The sequence below is a fragment of the Ovis aries genome, chromosome 3 (genome assembly GCF_016772045.2).
Source record: "Ovis aries strain OAR_USU_Benz2616 breed Rambouillet chromosome 3, ARS-UI_Ramb_v3.0, whole genome shotgun sequence".
Taxonomy (NCBI): Eukaryota; Metazoa; Chordata; class Mammalia; order Artiodactyla; family Bovidae; genus Ovis; species Ovis aries.
This window is the reverse complement of record NC_056056.1, coordinates 116,104,290-116,123,819: the sequence shown is the minus strand read 5'-3', so window position 1 is coordinate 116,123,819 and position 19,530 is coordinate 116,104,290.

Here is a 19,530-nt window from a genome sequence, read left to right as displayed (position 1 = left end):
TTTTACAATGGTTCAATGATTTCTTTTTTGCTAAACTACATACATTTATTATTAATAATAATTATTAAATAATATGAATAATTAAATACTATTATTTATTTTAAAGTTGAATTACTATACTGACCTATTAAAGATAAAATAAATTATTTAATTAAATAAAATATTTGAATGTCATCAGCCAAGGATAACAAAACATCACCACTGTTCTTGGAAATATTTGTGTGAATATATACACTGCAGTGGAGTGAATTTGTTCCTTCTCCTCACAGAGACATGAACAGACAAAAATTTCACATTAATATTACTTTTGGCATTCATTCAAAAAAGTAACTTGAAATAGCATTCACAAAATTTCCCAAAGGTTGGATAATCATTATTTTTAATTCCAGTAAATCACAGGATGTTCATCCTTTCTTTTCAATTACATCAAATCTGCAACAAATTAACATTTTATTGTGAGTTTTTTTTCCTTCTCTTTTCCCTTTTTTTGCTACCAAGTACAACTTCATGGGAAATAGATGGGGAAACAGTGGAAACAGTGTCAGACTTTATCTTGGGGGGCTCCAAACTCACTGCAGATGGTGATTGCAGCCATGAAATTAAAAGATGCTTACTCCTTGGAAGGAAAGTTATGACCAACCTAGATAGCATATTCAAAAGCAGAGACATTACTTTGCCAACAAAGGTCCGTCTAGTCAAGGCTATGGTTTTCCAGTGGTCATGTATGGATGTGAGAGTTGGACTGTGAAGAAAGCTGAGCGCCGAAGAATTGATGCTTTTGAACTGTGGTGTTGGAGAAGACTCTTGAGAGGACCCTTGGACTGCAAGGAGATCCAACCGGTCCATTCTAAAGGAGATCAGACCTGGGTGTTCGTTGGAAGGACTGATGTTGAAGCTGAAACTCCAATACTTTGGCCACCTCATGTGAAGAGTTGACTCATTGGAAAAGACTCTGATGCTGGGAGGGATTGAGGGCAGGAGGAGAAGGGGACGACAGAGGATGAGATGGCTGGATGGCATCACAGACTCGATGGACGTGAGTTTGAGTGAACTCCGGGAGTTGGTGATGGACAGGGAGGCCTGGTGTGCTGCGATTCATGGGGTCGCAAAGAGTCGGACACGACTGAGCGACTGAACTGAACTGAACTGAACAACTACAATTAATAAAATAAAATTTGATATTATTATAAAATTAACATCTTTGGGGGCTTTTTCTTAAAGCCTCCTTTCATTTCTCTTACTCCTACGTCCCTTTCTCAGCTTTATTATGATTACAGAAACAAACTGCTCGTGCAAGTGTGCCCACTCATGTCCGACTCCTTGCAACTCCATGGACTGTAGCCTGCCAGGCTCCTCCGCCCATGGGATTCTCCAGGCAAGAATACTGGCATGGGTTGCCATTTCTTCCTGCAGGGGATCTTCCCGACACAGGGATTGAACCCACGTCTCCTGTCTCCTGCATTGGCAGGTGGGCTCTTTACCAATAGCGCCACCTGGGTTACACAAACTGTAAGTTTGTACCCTTATACAGGGTTTCTATTAATTCTGTCCGATTTCGTCCTGCCCTAAGGTCAATCACTATGCATCCCTTCATTTATTAAAAACCACTGTTCCAAGTAGGGGAGATCTACAGTGAAAATAACAGACACTTTACCTCCCATTCTCACTGCTATGCCTTTTTTCCTCCTTGCTGTCTCAGTGAAAATAGTTATAATCACCACTTACTGAGAATTTATTAGGCAAAGTTCATGATGATGTGTTTTTACTAGAATTAACTAATTCTCACAACATGACCTAGCAAGTAACAGACAGTGCAGTATTTACTATAGTTCAGCTTCTGGCTGTGTCATTCAGTAGCTGTGTTCCTTGGGAAAGTAACTTCATGTCATCTTTGCTAGCATCAATTTCTCTTTTTGGCAAAATTGGAATAATTATAGTATTAATATCTTCCCTTTATCTGCAAGTTAGTAATCACAATATTACCTCATGCAAAGAATTTTTATAGATGTTCAGTGTTAAAGTATTTAAGTATGTAGACTAGTGCCTAGGTTAATAAATATGAGCCATTATTATAGTCACTATTTTATCAAAGAAGAATTTGATAGATTTAAGTTACCTGAACAAAAAGACACTGAGCCAGGATCTCTAAACCCTGGCCTGATTCCATGGATATCCACATGAAGCTTTAACTGTACCAAGTTCCAATACACAACAGAGGTCACCCTCTTGGGAAGACTGAAGCATAAAAAGAAGAAAATCTTGCCCTCTCAAAAGAGTTATAAAGCTTTTCTAAACAGTCTAGTTATTTCTAGGACAATAGTGGAGGGAGATATTAAAGATTTTCAAATAACTTATTGAAAAGAGGAAAGGGAATAAAAATGCCAGAGTTACAAAGAACTGAACAATTCAGAGGCAAAAACAAATTTTCTTTTATTTGCTACTCACTGACTCTTCAGAACACAGATAATATTAGACACTCATCACATCACGCAAAAGGAAAAGGGCAGACTTCATGGGGCTGATCATCATTGATAAGCAATTAATTCTAGAAGAAAATAAACATAAATAATGCATATCTCTCACTTTTTGTCAGTACGGCTGCCTTGAGCCAGTATTCTAGCATTTAGAAAACAAATTATTCAAACATCAACCAATTCACAAATTTTTTACTTCCCATAAAGTTGTGGAATCACAGCAAATATTAATATTAAACTTAACTTTAAAAAGTTTAAAGTGCCTTTACTTCTAGAAACACGTTCTTCCTCATCATTTATATAAGAAAACAATTCATGGAACTGAGAGTGTTGGCTGCCACTGTATTGTGACATTGTCTCCATACTAAGTTAAAACATTCATGCACAAGATCACTTTTTCCAAAGTGTTTAAAGACCACAAACCATATATTTCTGAAGTACTGAGGAACCAGTTAATGTTCAGTTTAGTTCAGTCACTCAGTCATGTTCGATTTTTGCGATCCCATGGACTGGCACGCCAGGCCTCCCTGTCTATCACCAACACCCTGTGCTCCCTCACACTCATGTTCATCGAATCAGTGATGCCATCCAACCATCTCATCCTCTGTTGTCCCCTTCTCCCCGCCTTCAGTCTTTCCCAGCATCAGGGTTTTCTCCAATGAGTCAGTTCTCCCATCAGGTGGCCAAAGTATTGGAGTCTCAACTTCAGCGTCAGGCCTTCCAATGAATATGCAGGACTGATTACCTTTAGGATTGAGTGGTTTTATCTCCTTGCAGTCCAAGGGACTCTCAAGAGTCTTCTTCAACACCACCATTCAAAAGCATCAATTCTTCGGCACTCAGCTTTCTTTATACTCCAAATCTTACATCCATTCATGACTACTGGAAAAACCGTAGCTTTGACTAGATGGACCTTTGTTGGCAAAGTAATGCCTCTTCTTTTTAATGTGCCCTCTCAGGTGGTCATAGCTATTTATCCAAGGAACAGAAGTCTTTTAATTTCATGGTTGCAGTCACCATCTGCAGTGATTTTGGAGCCTCAAAAAATAAAATCTCACACTGTTTACACTGTTTCCCCATCTATTTGCCATGAAGGGATGGGACCAGATGCCATGATCTTAGTTTTCTGAATGTTAAGTTTTAAGTCAACTTTTTCTCTCTCCTCTTTCACTTTCATTAAGAGGCTCTTTAGTTCTTCGCTTTCTGCCATAAGGATGGTGTCATCTGCATATCTGAGGTTATTGATATTTGTCCCGGCAATCTTGATTTCAGCTTGTGCTTCATCCAGCCTGGCATTTTGCATGATGTACTCTGCATATAAGTTAAATAAGCAAGGTGACAATATACAGCCTTGATGTACTCCTTTCCCTATTTGGAACCAGTCTATTGTTCCATGACTGGTTCTAACTGTTGCTTCTTGACCTGCATACAGATTTCTCAGGAGACAGGTAAGGTGGTCTGGTATGCCCATCTCTTTCAGAATTTTCCACAGTTTGTTGTGATCCACACAGTCAAAGGCTTTGGCATAGACAATAAAGCAGAAAGAGATGTTTTTACGGGAATTCTCTTGCTTTTTCAATGATCCAATGGATGCTGGCAATTTGATCTCTGGTTCCTCTGCCTTTTCTAAATACAGCTTGAACATCTGGAAGCTCACAGTTCACATACTGTTTGTTGTAGCCTGGCTTGGAGAATTTTGAGCATTACTTTGCTAGCATGTGAGATGAGTGCAATTGTGTGGTAGTTTGAAAATTCTTTGGCATTGCCTTTCTTTGGGTTTGAAATGAAAACTGACCTTTTCCAGTCCTGTAGCCAGTGCTAAGTTTTCCAAATTTCCTGGCATATTGAGCACAACACTTTCACAGCATCACCTTTTAGGATTTGAAATAGCTCAACTGGAATTCCATCACCTCCACTAGCTTTGTTCACAGTGATGCTTTCTAAGGCCCACTTGACTTGGCATTCCAAGATGTCTGGCTCTAGGTGAGTGATCACATCATCGTGGTTATGTGGGTCATGGAAGTCTTTTTTGTATAGTTCTTCTGTGTATTCTTACCACCTCTTCTTAATATCTTCTGCTTCTGTTAGGTCCATATCATTTCTGTCCTTTATTGAGCCCATCTTTGTATGAAATATTCCCTTGGTACCTCTCATTTTCTTGAAGAGATCTCTAGTATTTCCCATTCCATTGGTTTCCTCTATTGCTTTGCATTGATCACTAAGGAAGGCTTTCTTATCTCTCCTTGCTGTTCTTTGGAACTCTGCATTCAAATGGGTATATCTTTTCTTTTCTCCTTTGCCTTTAGCTTCTCTTCTCAGCTGTTTGTAAGGCATCCTCAGACAACCATTTTGCCTTTTTGCATGTCTTCTTCTTGGGGACGGTCTTATCACTGCCTCCTATACAATGTCACAAACCTCCGTTCATAGTTCCTCAGGCACTCTATTAGATCTAATCCCTTGAATCTATTTGTCACTTCCATTGTATAATCTTAAGGGATTTGATTTAGGTCATACCTGAACGGTCTGGTGGTTTTCCCTACTTTCTTCAATTTAAGTCTGAATTTTGCAATAAGGAGTTCATGATCTGAATCAGTCAGCTCCCGGTCTTGCTTTAGCTAACTATATAGAACTTCTCCATCTTTGGCTGCAAAGAATATAATCAATCTGATTTGGGTATTGACCACCTACTGATGTGCATTTGTAGTCTTCTCTTGTGTTGTTGGAAGAGGGTGTTTGCTATGACCAGTGTGTCCTCTTGGCAAAACCTTGTTAGCCTTTGCCCTGCTTCATTTTGTACTCCAAAGCCAAATTTGCCTGCTATCCAGGTATCTCTTAACTTTCTACTTAATCTCTTAACATTCCTTGTTAATCTTTTCTGTATATTAAGTAAGTCATACAAACATACAAACAAAAAAATGTAAGCAGTAATGAAAATAAAAATGAGCATAATTATCTTACATCCTATTTTTCTTATTTAATGTTTATTCGGTATACAATTACATTTTAGAAAACCCTCTTCACTTCTATTTAGCGATAAAGTTTACATGTTTATGTTTCTTCCTAGATATATATGTACACAAAAGTATGTATATGTATGTATTTATGACAGTGATGCATTTTTAAACAATAAAAACTAGAATAAACACAATAAGTCCTAGAGACCTAACATACAGAATAGTGAATATAGACAATAATAATATTGAATGATAATCATCAAACTTACAAAAGGACTAGATCTTCACTACTTCTGCCACAATGAAAGAGAAATGATAATTATGCACTATGACAGAATTGCTAACCATATTACAATGATACATGTTACATGTATTTCTGTATCAAGTCAATATGTTGTATGCCATAAACTCATATAATGTTCTATACTAAATATATTTCATGAAAAGCATATTATGTACCTATCTATATATCTATTTATTTATCCCATGAAAGAAGATGAACCCAACAAGTATATTCCTCACTTGATAAAATGGGCGGAAGAGACAGCCAGGGCATATGAGTGAAGCAAACCAGAGGAATTAAACATGTCAGTGAAACACAAGAGAGTATTATTTGGGCATTTATGCCTGTATGTGCTCATGTAACATTTCACCCGGGTAATGCTAGGCTTTAACTTATGCACGTCTGTGGGATAAAGAAATCTCTCAAAGAATGAAGAGGCTTTATTCAAAAGTCTACAGTGGAAATTAGTCCTCACAGTGGGCTTCCTTCAGAGAAAACCCCTGGGTTAGCAGTATGTTTTCCATCACACATGAATTTCTAGGGCTTGATTCAGCTGGTCCAAGAAGGAAACAATTAGAGCACTGTGCAATAATAATTGCTTGCTGTGGCACTAATCACCTACTGTGGCCCTAACTGAAGCAAAATCTACCCTGTCCCTTTTACAGGGAAAATGTTTAAGCAAAGGATGTGACTATGATATCTCTGACTACCATATCCATGAAGAGTATTTAAGCATGGGCAAATGAAAGGCAACCACGTTCAGAGCAACATAACAATAGTGACTTCTAGCTGATGTGCCCATAGGTTTTGGGTAAAGATAAAACAGAACAAAGCACATCTAAAAAGAATTTTACTCAGAGCAATATTCCACTTTTGCAGTCAATAAAGGAGATAAAAATCTTATCAATATAATAATAAACGTAGATCCTGGTACAGATAAAAGTACCCGCATACGTATAAAAATAAACTCTGCTTGAAGGGTACATGTAAGGGATATGATCAGTAAACAAAATCTTTCTATTCTACTAGGAAGATAATTGGCTTTTTTGAGCACACAGGATCTGAAATAGTCAATCATGAAGATAAAAAGTCAGTTAGGAAAATCATTTGTCCGTGTCTACTAATACCAATATAGGCACCCCCCATGACCTGCAGTTCTAACCCTCTGTCTACAGCAAACAGAAATGCACAAAATGTCCATCGAAAGACGTATACAAGACTAGTCATAGCAGCGCTATTTGCTATAGAAAAAAAAAAAAATTCAAGAAGCAACCCCAAAGTCCACTCAATAGTAGAATGGACAAACAGTGGTATATCTATACAATGAAGTGCTAAAATATAATAATGTAATAACAATGAATGAATTTTTCATATTAAATACATATATCTCAATGAATGAATCTTACATATATCCTGAATGATTCCATGATCCATTTATATGAAGTTGAAAAACAAGTAAAATATCTGTGGTGTTAGAATTCTAGATACTGGTTATCCTCTGTGGAGGTGTAGTGATGATATGAGGAGGCTTTGGGGGTTCTGGGCACATTCTGCTTATTGATCTATTTTCTGGTAATACAGATATGTTTACTTTGAGAAAGTTGAAATGGTTGAAAATCAACCATTCATTTTTCTGTTTGTATATAATACTTCATTTAAAAGCTTAGCTAAAACAGTACAAAGCAGACTCTGGATTTAAGTCCTAACTCCATGTCTGACAAGACTCATTCTCTTAAGCAAGTTATACAACCTCTCTTAGCTTCAATTTTCCAATTTGTACAGCATAGATAATTATAGCACGTACCTAAAAGAATATTTATAATTACATAGCTAATGGACCAGGCACAAAACATGTGTTTAAGAAATGAGCGCATATCATGAGGCAGGTTGACTCCTCAGTGGTGAGCTACAGAAGAAAAGAACCAGTGAGTTAAGTTACCTCACTGGAGAGAAGGCTCATGGCAGACAAGAGAGAAGACCATTCCAAAGCAAGGACCATCAACAATGTCGGGCGCTGCAGAAAGGTCACAGAAGAGGAGGAGTGCAAAGACGGGCTTTTATGGAAGTCACTGGGGACCTTTATCTGAGCAAACCACCAAGTTAGGAGCAGAAGTCAGACTGTGGTGAGTGCACGCACAAATGAGAGGTTAGGAAATGGAGATATCTCAGTAACTCTTTGAAGAAGTGTGGTTGTGAAGGAAAAATAAAGAATGTGCCACAGATAGAGGGGAAGGATGTGAAATCAAGAAAGTTATTTTGAATGGAAGAGAATACACGTGAAGAACCAACAGAGAGGGATTGATAACACAGGGAACAAGAAGATCAACAGAGCAAGGTCCAGAAGGAAGTGAAGAAAATGGAAATCAAAGCGCAAGATAGAGTCATTCTGAGCAGGAGGAAGAATATGTGTATTTTGACTTCAGATTTTGTGATGTCTCAAGAGGAAAAGAAGAAAAGATGAGTGCAGATGCTGAGCAATTGGTAGGTAGAGGGACATTCTGGTTTCAATTTTCTCAGTGGAGTAAAAGGAAGCATCATCTACCAAGAGTGAAGGTAAAACTAATAGGATAGAGGATATTGATATAATGAGATTGTGTTATATATATATATATATATATAGCCAAGCAGTGTTGAAGTCCCAACTGTTTCATGGCACTGACCCATAAGCTCATATAATCTCTAGCAGCTCTTTATATCTCTGAGGTATTCTTACAGTGACTTTACAATTATTTTTAAAATCCCAGGTGTACAGAGATGACAGATGATTAGACTGGTGTACGTATGAGCTTTCTGTAAGACTGGTGCAAAGGCAAGGCTCATACTAACAGTTTCAAATGACAGAAACTCAACTCAAGTTAGCTCAAACCTATTTTTTCAAATGATTTTTTAGGCTGTGTAACTGGAAACTTCAAAGTGTATCTGGTTCTAGGAGGTTAACCACTGTTAATTGCAACCTGTCTTTTTCTCCTTTCTTGACTCTGCTTTACTTTCTGTTGTCATTTTCAGACAAATTCTTCACTGATTGAAAAAGAGAATACTTGAATCTTAATACATTGTTACACTAGCCATCCTCCCAAAAAAGAGAGTACATCTATCCCATTAGTTTCAGAAATTATTACAGGGATGACTCCTTTTGTGTCTTCTTGAACCATAACTGTTGTTGTTCAGTTGCCAAGTCATGTCCGACTTTTCACGACCCTGTGGACTACAGCACACCAGGCTTCCCTGTCCCTCACCATCTCCCAGAGCATGCCCAAGTTCATGTCTATTAAATCAGTTATGCCATACAGCCATCTCATCCTCTGCTGCCCTTTTCTCCTTTTGCCTTCAGTCTTTTCCAGCATCAGTGTCTTTTCCAGTGAGTTGGCTGTTTGCATCAGGTGGCCAAAGTACTGAAGCTTCAGCTTCAGCATCAGCCTTTACAATGAATATTTAGGGCCTTCAATCAAAGGCCCATTCCTAAATTAATCTTGTGGCCCTGGAAATGAAGAACTCTGACTGGCTACCCTCGGAGCTGGTGGGTGGGGTCAGTTCTGCTCAAACTACGTGAACCACCCTTGTAGGAGGGAGTTCTCCTAAAGAAGAAACACAGGAATGGCAATACAGAAAAAAATGGAAAAACTCAAAAGCACATTACTTTTCTCATTTATTTTACTTTCTAGTGTCTCCTTTGCATTCAGACTAAACATTATTTTTCAATGCCCAGACTTAACATTATACCTTTTATATTTTTGAGTACCCAAACGTGACTTTATATTTTTGTTTCTCATTTATTTTTTTTTATTTTTAGTTTTTTAATTATCAAATTGTAGGAAATCTTTGTGCATTTTTCAAAAGACTTTTTAAAGAAATTATTCCTGCTGCTAAGTTGCTTCAGTCGTGTCTGACTCTGTGTCTTTGACATCTTTTGACCCAGTTGTAGCTTTATAATTGTTTGCATGATTGCTTCATTATAATCTATCATACTTGATGTACTGTAAATGCTAAAGTAGAGATCATCTAGCTTTGCCCACTCTCGTATCCCTAGTTCCCAACCCCAGTTGAATACATTCTTGGTACTCAGTAAAATGAATTTATTTATGAATTCTTGATATTAAAAAAATCAACTCTTTTTATTTGATCTCTTGGCTTCTGATGAAAGCAAGACTACACAAGAATGTAAAAGAATTTTTACTGAGCTCAGGATTTTGCTTGGGGGTAAGGAAAATAATAAGTATATATATATACGTACATATGTGTGGCACTAACATTTATTTTCTAACCACTGGCTGTTTATATATGTTCCAACTAGATTTTCTCAAGCCATTTTTCAAGATACAATGTGCTAAGTAATATGCTTCTCTTCTGTCTGCTATCACTGCAGAGTTACAAAAATTAAAATTCATGCATAATTTTAGGCCTTGACCACTGCTTAGCATTGTCTGGTTATATGAAGCATCGTTGTCCATTTGATAGCAAATGCTATACGTATCTTGGCACCAACATTATAATTTACATATAACTAATTCTTCATGAAAAATATCTCTTCACTTTGTACCCTAAAGGACTCATTATCTCCCCAGGAGCAGATGGAGATTTATATATATAAAATGATAACAGCCCTCTTTACGAAATTAAAGATGTTAGCCAACTCCTTCTTTGGCAGCTGTGTGACCTGTCTAGTTACATTTGCCTTTCTAAATTTCCCCTGAAATTTCAGTTGAATAAGGTATTCTTTTATATTTGCATTTTGAAAAAGCCTAATCGAGCTACACTAAACAACAGCCCCCAGCTTCCCCCAGCTGCAGTCTCAGACCTGGCTGGTATTGGTGAATATTCTGTGTGCTGGCAAATCACTTTGAGAATTTTTCAGAGGAAAATTATTAGTATTCATGCACTTATATGGGCAAAATATTTAGATTTTGTACCATACCAGCTACGGTGAACATTTCTAAGGTAACTTTCCTACAACTCTACTCAGTCAGAGTTAACAGCACATTCAACAGGGCTTGCTTATTAAAAATTGTGCTCAAAATGACACTGATACCACAGTCATGGAAGAAAAGTATGGGTAGGTTTTATTATATCCACCAAGACTATAATCTAATGTCATTCAATCGCAAATGTAAATAAACTAGGAATATGAAACCAGGGAGGTGCCTCTCATTCTCCAAGACCTGCTACACCCATAGGTACCTTCTGGAAAAGCAACAGGTAGCTCCTAATGCAAGACTGACTGAGGCTGGTTGCATGTGATTAGACTACACAGGTTTAAAGCAACTTCCTCCCCAGAAGCAATGAACAGGCTGAACCAAGAGCCTTTTGGTGGCCTGAAAGAAAACGTTTGCATGATGGGCTCTATATTGGATGGTGGCTAGCAATCCTTTCAAGTGCTCTAGCTCTGGACATTTACATTTATTCAGTATGTATGGATTGAGGATATACTCTGGGTCAGGCAGGGCCCCAAATACTGTGGACACTGAAGAAAGGACAGCTGTTTTCTGTGCTCATGGAGCTTACTAATGAGGAAGTTAAATATTAGTCAGTCACATGAATGAGCATACACTTATATTCTAACACATGTGCTATGAGGAAGTAAAACAGTGCTATGAGAGCCCGACTCAGTATGAGAGGCTCAAGATTTATCTGGGGGAAAAAAGGTGGATTGAGCTGAGAGATAAAAGTGAAATAGAGGTAACAGGCTGAGGAACTGGAGAAGAATATTACTAGAAGAGGGAACAGTACTGTGAGATTGTGAGCCCACTGGAAAATCAGTCAGTGCCACTGAATACAGGGATCAAGAAAAGGAATAGAGTGAGGTTAAGCTGAAGACATAGATAGGAGCCAAACTACCGAAGCCCTTGAGGGCTATGTTCATTATTTTAGTCTATCTAAAACAACAATGGTAAGTCCCTAAAGGGATGGGAGCTGGGGACCGAGAGGAGGTAACACACTCAAACTTACATAAAATATTTCTATAGCTGCAATGTAATAAACTGATAAAAGATATAGAGTGGACTTGCAGAGACCAAACAGAATAACTCAGCAGGAGTTCAGCCTACAGAAAATAGTAGTACAGACTAAAGTAATGGCATTAGAAAAGGAGAGAAGCGAGGAGATTCATAAGATATTTAGGAGATAAATTTGACAAGATTTGTTATGCAGTTTAGAAATGCTGAACTCATGAACTCTTTGAGGCATCCAAGTAGAGATTGAATAGACAACTGAGTGTATGTGTCAGGAAGTCAGAAGTCTGGTCTGGATGTATAAATTTGGGAGGCATTAGCAAACTGATGAAAACTGACCCATGGACATGGGAAATGCTGTCCAGAAAGAGAATTGTCACCTTGCTTATTTAACTTATATGCAGAGTACATCATGCAAAATGCCACATAACTCGTGCACCATTTCCATCTCCCAGGAGACATCCTCCTGCTCCTTTAGCATCGGCCTCAGCTGAAAGAACCTCCTCACGGGATCTCATGCCTTTTCTGGACACCTCATTTCCAGTAAGGGAGGAGTATGAAGCCCAGCCACTTTAATCCAATGGCGGATGCACCCATGATTTAAAATTCCCTCACCTCCACTCTCAAGTTGGCCAAAGCTTTGTCGGGACTGTGCCAAAGTTCACCTTCTTTCTCACATCTTTACCTTCCTCCCCCAGGTGTTGATTCATAATGAATGACTTGCACACCAAACTCTATCATGACAACATCTGATCCAGTGGACCCAACCCATAAAAGTACAAAACGCAAAGGGGAAAACGCTTAGAACTAACTAGTAAGAGAAGCATAAGTCTGCAAAGTGACAGAGAAAGAAATGCTAGAAAGTTAAGGTGGGAAACTTCGATAACATGGTGCCCCGGAAACCGAAATAAACAAGTTTCAAGAAACAAATAATGGGTAAGAGCTCTGGGAGATCAGAAAAAAATTAGTGGAAAATATCTTTTGGATTTAAATCATGAGGTCACCGGTAATATTAGCCACAGTTGTTCTGGTGCAATGCTAGTGAAAAACCACCATACTGAAAAGGGTTGGTGAGGAAATGAGCTCATCAAATAATGCAAACTACTCTTTAGAAACTTTAGATTTAAAGAAATGGAACACATTTCTTTAAAAGAAAGGAATTGGAGGGGGAACGTGGAAGTCAATAAAAGAACGTTGCTTTTAGATGGAAAATACATGAACAAGTTTAAATGCAAATGGAAATAATCCAATTTAGAAGGATATGCTGAATAAAAAGCAAAGTGGAGCCAGAGAGGAGGAATTGGTATGATTTCTGACAAGGCACGAAGAGATAAGATTCAAACACAGGGGGAAAGACTGGCTCTCAGTGATCAGACTACATCCCCTACTAAAACGGAGGAAAAGAGAAGAACATGGGCACAGATGGAACTGTATGAATTTGGTAGCAGGAAGCTGAGGGAGTTCCCATCTGATGTCTTCTATTTTCTTCAGGAAGTAGGAGGTGAAGTCATCTGCTGAGAATGAAGAGGAGTTACAAATATTTAAAGTTTGACTGGAGTGTACAATTTTTAAAACGATTTTTCAAAATGGAGAGAATTTACCAGGAAGGCATCGAAGAATTGGCAGGCTTAAAGAATCCAATATATTGGAACCAATCTGTCTGATACGTGACTATTTTTGGTAATGTCAGGCTATTCAGTTGTAGGTATAGAGAAGGCACATAGATGCATTGATTCAGAGTTGGGCTTTGGACAGATAAGTTTTTTAAAAATCAGTGTTTAATAGATGAAGGTACCAGGGACTTAACAGTATTGGTTGATAGTGTTATCAAATGAATATGTGTGATCTAAATTAAACAATGTTGATGAAAGAAGAAAGAGATAAGGTGGGATTGATGACTGGGGAAAGGTAAAGGGGTTACCACATTAAGCAATACTTCTTCAGTCTTGAAGTTCTTGCTGATAATATGCAGGATATGATTCAAGTTTGAAGGGCGGGAGGGACCTGCTTTTTGGCATTTCTAACAAGTTCTAAGTTAGAGCTGATATTGCTGGTCTAAGAACCAGAGTTTTTCTTATTTTTTTCATAAAGAACAACTGGTTTATAGAATTCTGTTGGTTTCTGCCAAACATCAGCATGAATCAGCCATAGGTATACAGATGTCCCCTCCCTCTAGAACCTCCCTCCTACCACCCTCCCCATCCCACTCCTCTAGGTTGCTAGAGCCCTGGTTTGAGTTCCCTGAGTCGTACAGTAAATTCTAATTGGCTACTTATTTTATGTATGGTAATGTATATGTTTCCATGTTACTCACTCCATGCATCCCACCCACTTCTTCCTCCCCACTCCAGTGTCCATAAGTCTGTGTTATATGTCTCTGTCTCCACTGTGTGTTAGTCAATTAGTCGGGTCCAACTCTTTGCAACCCATAGACTGCAGCCCACAAGGCTCCTCTGCCATGGGATTCTCCAGGCAAGAATACTGGAGTGGGCTGCCATTTCCTTCTCCACTGTCTCCATTGCTTCCCTGCAAATAATTTCATTAGTATCATCTTTCTAGATTCCACATATGCATTAATATACAGTGTTAGTCTTTCTCTTTCTGACTTACTTCAGTCTGTATAATAGGCTACAGGTTCATCCATCTCATTAGAACTGACTCAAATGCATTCCTTTTTATGGCTGAATATTACAGTTCAGTTCAGTCACTCAGTCATGTCCAACTCTTTGCCACCCCAGGGACTGCAGAATGCCAGGCCTCCCTGTCCTTCACCAACTCCCAGAGATTGCTCAAACTCATGTCCATCAAGTGGGTGATGCCATCCAACCATCTCATCCTCTGTCGTGCCCTTCTCCTCCTGTCTTCAATCTTTACCAGCATCAGGGTCTTTTCCAATGAGTCATTTCTTCAAAACAGGTGGCCAAAGTACTGGAGCTTCAGCTTCAGCATCAGTCCTTCCAATGAACACCCAGGACTGATCTCCTTTACGACAGACTGGTTGGATCTCCTTACAGTCCAAGGGACTCTCAAGAGTCTTCTCCAACACACAGTTCAAAAGCATCTATTCTTCGGTGCTCAGCTTTCTTTATAGCCCAACTCTCACATCCATACATGACTAATGGAAAAACCATAGCTTTGACTAGATGGATATTTGCTTGTAAAGTAATTTCTCTGCTTTTTAATATGCTGTCTAGGCTGGTCATAGCTTTTCTTCCAAGGAGTAAGCGTCTTTTAATTTCATGGCTGTAATCATCATCTGCAGTAATTTTGGAGCCCCCCAAAATAGTCTCTCAGTATTTCCATTGTTTCCCCATCAATTTGCCATGAAAAGATGGGACCAGATGCCATGATCTTAGTTTTCTGAATGTAGAGTTTTAAGCCAACTTTTTCTCTCTCCTCTTTCATTTTCATCAAGAGTCTTTTTAGTCCTTCTTCACTTTCTGCCATAAGGGTGGTGTCATCTGCATATCTGAGGTTATTGATATTTCTCCTGGCAATCTTGATTCCAGCCCAGGATTTTGCATGATATATTCTGAATATAAGTTAAATAAGCAGGGTGACAATATACATTCAGAAAACTAAGATCATGGCATCTGGTCCTATCACTTCATGGCAAATAGATGGGGAAACAGTGGAAACAGTGACGGACTTTATTTTGGGGGGCACCAAAATCACTGCAGATGGTGACTGCAACCATGAAATTAAAAGACGCTTACTCCTTGGAAGAAAAGTTATGACCAATCTAGACAGCATATTAAAAAGCAGACATTACTTTGCCAAAAAAGGTCCATCTGGTCAAAGCTATGGTTTCTCCAGTAGTCATGTATGGATGTGAGAGTCAGGGCCATAAAGAAAGCTGAGTGCTGATGCTTTTGAACTGTGGTATTGGAGAAGACTCTTGAGAATCCCTTGGACTGCAAGGGATCCAACCAGTCCATCCTAAAGGAAATCAGTCCTGAATATTCACTGAAAGGACTAATGCTGACGCTGAAGCTCCAATACTTTGGCCACCTGACACAAAGAACTGACTCCTTGGAAAAGACCCTGATGCTTGGAAAGATTAAAGGCAGGAGGAGAAGGGGACAACAGAGGATGAGATGGTTGTACGGCATCACTGACTCAACGGACAAGCCTTTGAGAAATCTCTGGGAGTTGGTGATGGACAGGGAGGCCTGGCGTGCTGCAGTCCATGGGGTCACAAAGAGTCAAACATGACTGAGCAACTGAACTGAACTGATGGTGTTAGGAAGTGTCCTAATTTCATTCTTTTACATACAGCTGTCCAGTTTTCCAAGCGCCACTTATTGAAGAGGCTATCTTTTCCCCATTGTATATTCTTGCCTCCTTTGCCAAAAATAAATTACTTACAGTACTTTATTGGGTGGGTTTATCTCTGGACTTTCTATCTTGTTCCATTGGTCTATACTTCTGTTTTTGTGCAATTACCATACTGTCTTGATGACTGTAGCTTTGTAGCATAGTCTGAAGTCTGCAAGGTTGATTCCTCCAGCTTCATTCTTCTTTCTCACAATTGCTTTGGCTATTCAGAGTCTTTTGTGTTTCTGCATTAATTGTGAAATTTTTTGTTTTAGTTCTGGGGAAAATGCCATTGGTAATTTGATAGGGATTGAATTGAATCTGTAGATTGCATTTAATAGGACCAGAGTTTTTGAATAACAAAGCATTAGAAGTTCAAACAAGATCAAAAGCTGTTTTGGATTTGAGAATAAGAGCTAGAGAGAGAATACGTCACAAGAAAATAGAAGCAATAATAAAAAAGCAGTAGATTTTGTATCAGAAAAGGAAAGAAGCAGAAAAAAAGGAAAGCTGAAGCATTAAAATTTGGCATGACCAATGAATGCCCACTTCTGTGGGTGGGCAAATGACCACATTACTAAAGATGCTATTAGATCACTAGAGTTGCAGTAGCTAAACACTGAACAACAGCAAATAAGATTCCATGCAGGACACTCTGTAAAGCTGCTTAAGGAGGCTCCCTTTATTGCTATTCATCACCTCACATCTTTTCAAAATATCCCTATTCACACGACATTGCCTGAATGACTCTCTGTCCTGGCCACCTCAGCAGATCTAACTAAAGATGACAAATGACACAAACACAGAGAATGTATTCGCTCTTCAACACTGGCTTAATTGGGTCAATCTGAATACATGAGAGATACGGTCACTCTGGCACCATGACTCACTAGTTAATAGGGGAAGCAATAGGGTTTTTCCGAAACTCTACAAATCACATAAACTAGGCAAATGTCCATTCCCTTGCTAGTCTTGGACGTCTGTACATTTCTGGATGGAAGTCACTACTTAGTATACACCAGAAATTTATCCTTCAGTAAGTATAACAAATGGGCTTCCCGGGTGGCTCAGTCAGTAAAGACTCTGCCTGCGATGCAGGAGACCTGGGCTCAATTCCTGGGTCGGGAAGATCCCCCCTGGAGAAGGAAATGGCAACCCATTCCAGTATTCTTGCCTGGAGAATCCCATGGACGGAGGAGCCTGGCAGGCTACAGTCCATGGGGTCACAAGAGTCGAACACAACTTAACAACTAAACCAAACCAAACCAAGTATAACAATACTTGGGACTGGCCAGGATTATTCTGGGAAGACTATCTGTGGTAGCTGGACAAAAAGAGCTGATGACCTAGATTTTTGCATGGATGAGAAATTTGATTCTCATAACTACTAAGTCCAATTTAGGAATAAACGCTTATCCGTATCATCAAGTGAGCCATTTCTTTATTGAATTAAGAAGATCTTACCTTGACGAAGACTAGAGACATGAATTCTCAGCATTCTATTAGCCACTCTGTAACTGCATCACTCAGCTCCAGGGCATTCGCAGATATAAACTTCAATCCAGAAAAAAAATTGTAAGGGCAGAAGTTGGCCAAAAATGAATGAGTTTAGTGAAATTTGGGGCTCAAAGATATAGAATAAAAACTTACTGGCTCTCTCTTGCTTCATTTCTAACGTACAATTCAAAATAATCACTGCGTTTCTGTTTGGCGGCTTTTGTTTTATAACCTCTCAATAAATTACCTGATGCTTTAGCTCATCAGGTACCAAAAATGTGGATCACAAATTAAAAGACCTACAGGGGGTAAGCAGATAAAGCAAAGGAGTGAAGTCATTTTTCTGTCAAGTTTAAGAAAATGTGAAGTGGTGAGAACTTGGCAACTTGTACAGTAATGACCAATTAAAGGGTCTTAGTATTTACTTATCTCCACTCAGTCGTCACATGCAGAAAAGCAAGCCGAGTGTTGCCAGATGTTCCAAATTTTCAAGATAAAGTGTAAATTCGAATTTTTATGTGCTGTCTCCTGGGTATTAAATTTGGCAATAATTTGAACATTATTTGGAAATGCATGGGGACTTCTAATTGAGATAGTTTAGTGAGTTCATAAATTACCATGCTCTTGTTGTTTCAAACCATCAGCCATGATTGGAAATGTATAAAAAGATAAAAGCATCTGACATTAGCTAGGTACAAAATCAAGATAAATATCTCCACAGGCCAGAAACAGAACAGAAAGTCATGCAGTGAGCAAGACTTGGGAGGATAAACTGCCAGATTCAGGCATCCTGCCTAAGGCTGCAGCTGGGTTCGAACAACTATACACATGTAGGATACTAAAAAAAAAAAAAAAAAACCTTACTTGCTGCTAAGAACTGTAGCTTATTAGGATGTGTTGGGTCTGAGAAAGTAAGATAAAAAGATCAGAAACTGATTCAAAGACCCCCAGCTCCATAACTGTATCCATTGGTGTTGTTTAGTCGCTAAGCTGTGTCCAACTCTCTTGCGATCCCATATACTGTAGACTGCCAGGCTTCTCTGTCCATGGGATTTCCAAGGCAAGAATAATGGAGTGGGTTGCCATTTCCTTCTCTGGGGATCTTCCTGATCCAGGGATTGAACCCGTGTCTCCTGCATTGGAAGGAGGATTCTTTACCACTAAGCCACTGCTGCTGCTGTTGCTAAGTCACTTCAGTCGTGTTTGACTCTGTGTGACCCCATAGACAGACGGCAGCCCACCAGGCTCCCCCGCCCCTGGGATTCTCCAGGCAAGAACACTGGAGGGGGTTGCCATTCCCTTCTCCAATGCATGAAAGTGAAAAGTGAAAGTGAAGTCACTCAGTCGTGTCCAACTCTTAGTAACCCCATGGACTGCAGCCTACCAGGCTCCTCCGCCCATGGGATTTTCCAGGCAAGAGTACTGGAGTGGGGTGCCATTGCCTTCTCCAACTAAGCCACTAAGGAAGCCCATAACTGTATCTGCACTATACCCAATATCACTGTGGATCAGAGCCCCAAAACAAAACAACTTTAGAGATTTTTATCAGTGTTGTCTACCAAACCAGTATGATAATTACCTAGTCACACAAGCCTTTTCATTAATCTATACAATCACATACTCAATAACTATTTATCAACCAGTATTACATGCTAGGCAGTATTCTAGGTGCTGGAGAAAAATAAATGAACAAAACAAAGTTTCTGAATATGGCAGTCACATTCTAACTGCAGGAAAGAAAGCAATATGGGAAACAGATTTCAAATACACTTCTTTTGTTAACTTGATTCTTTATATAACTTTTAAAATAAATGTTTTATTTTTGAAGCAATTAAAACTGGAATTATTTTTTATTTCCTTTTTAATTATTCATTGCTAGATAACTAGAAATACAATTGCTTTTTGTATATTGATCTCATATCCTGCAATCTTGCTGAATTTGCTTATTAGCCCTAATAGGTTTTTTTAGTGTAAATGCCTTAGGATTTCTGTATATAACATCATCACCTGCAGGTATAATTTTACCTCTTCCTTTCCAAACTAGATGCCTTTTACTTCTT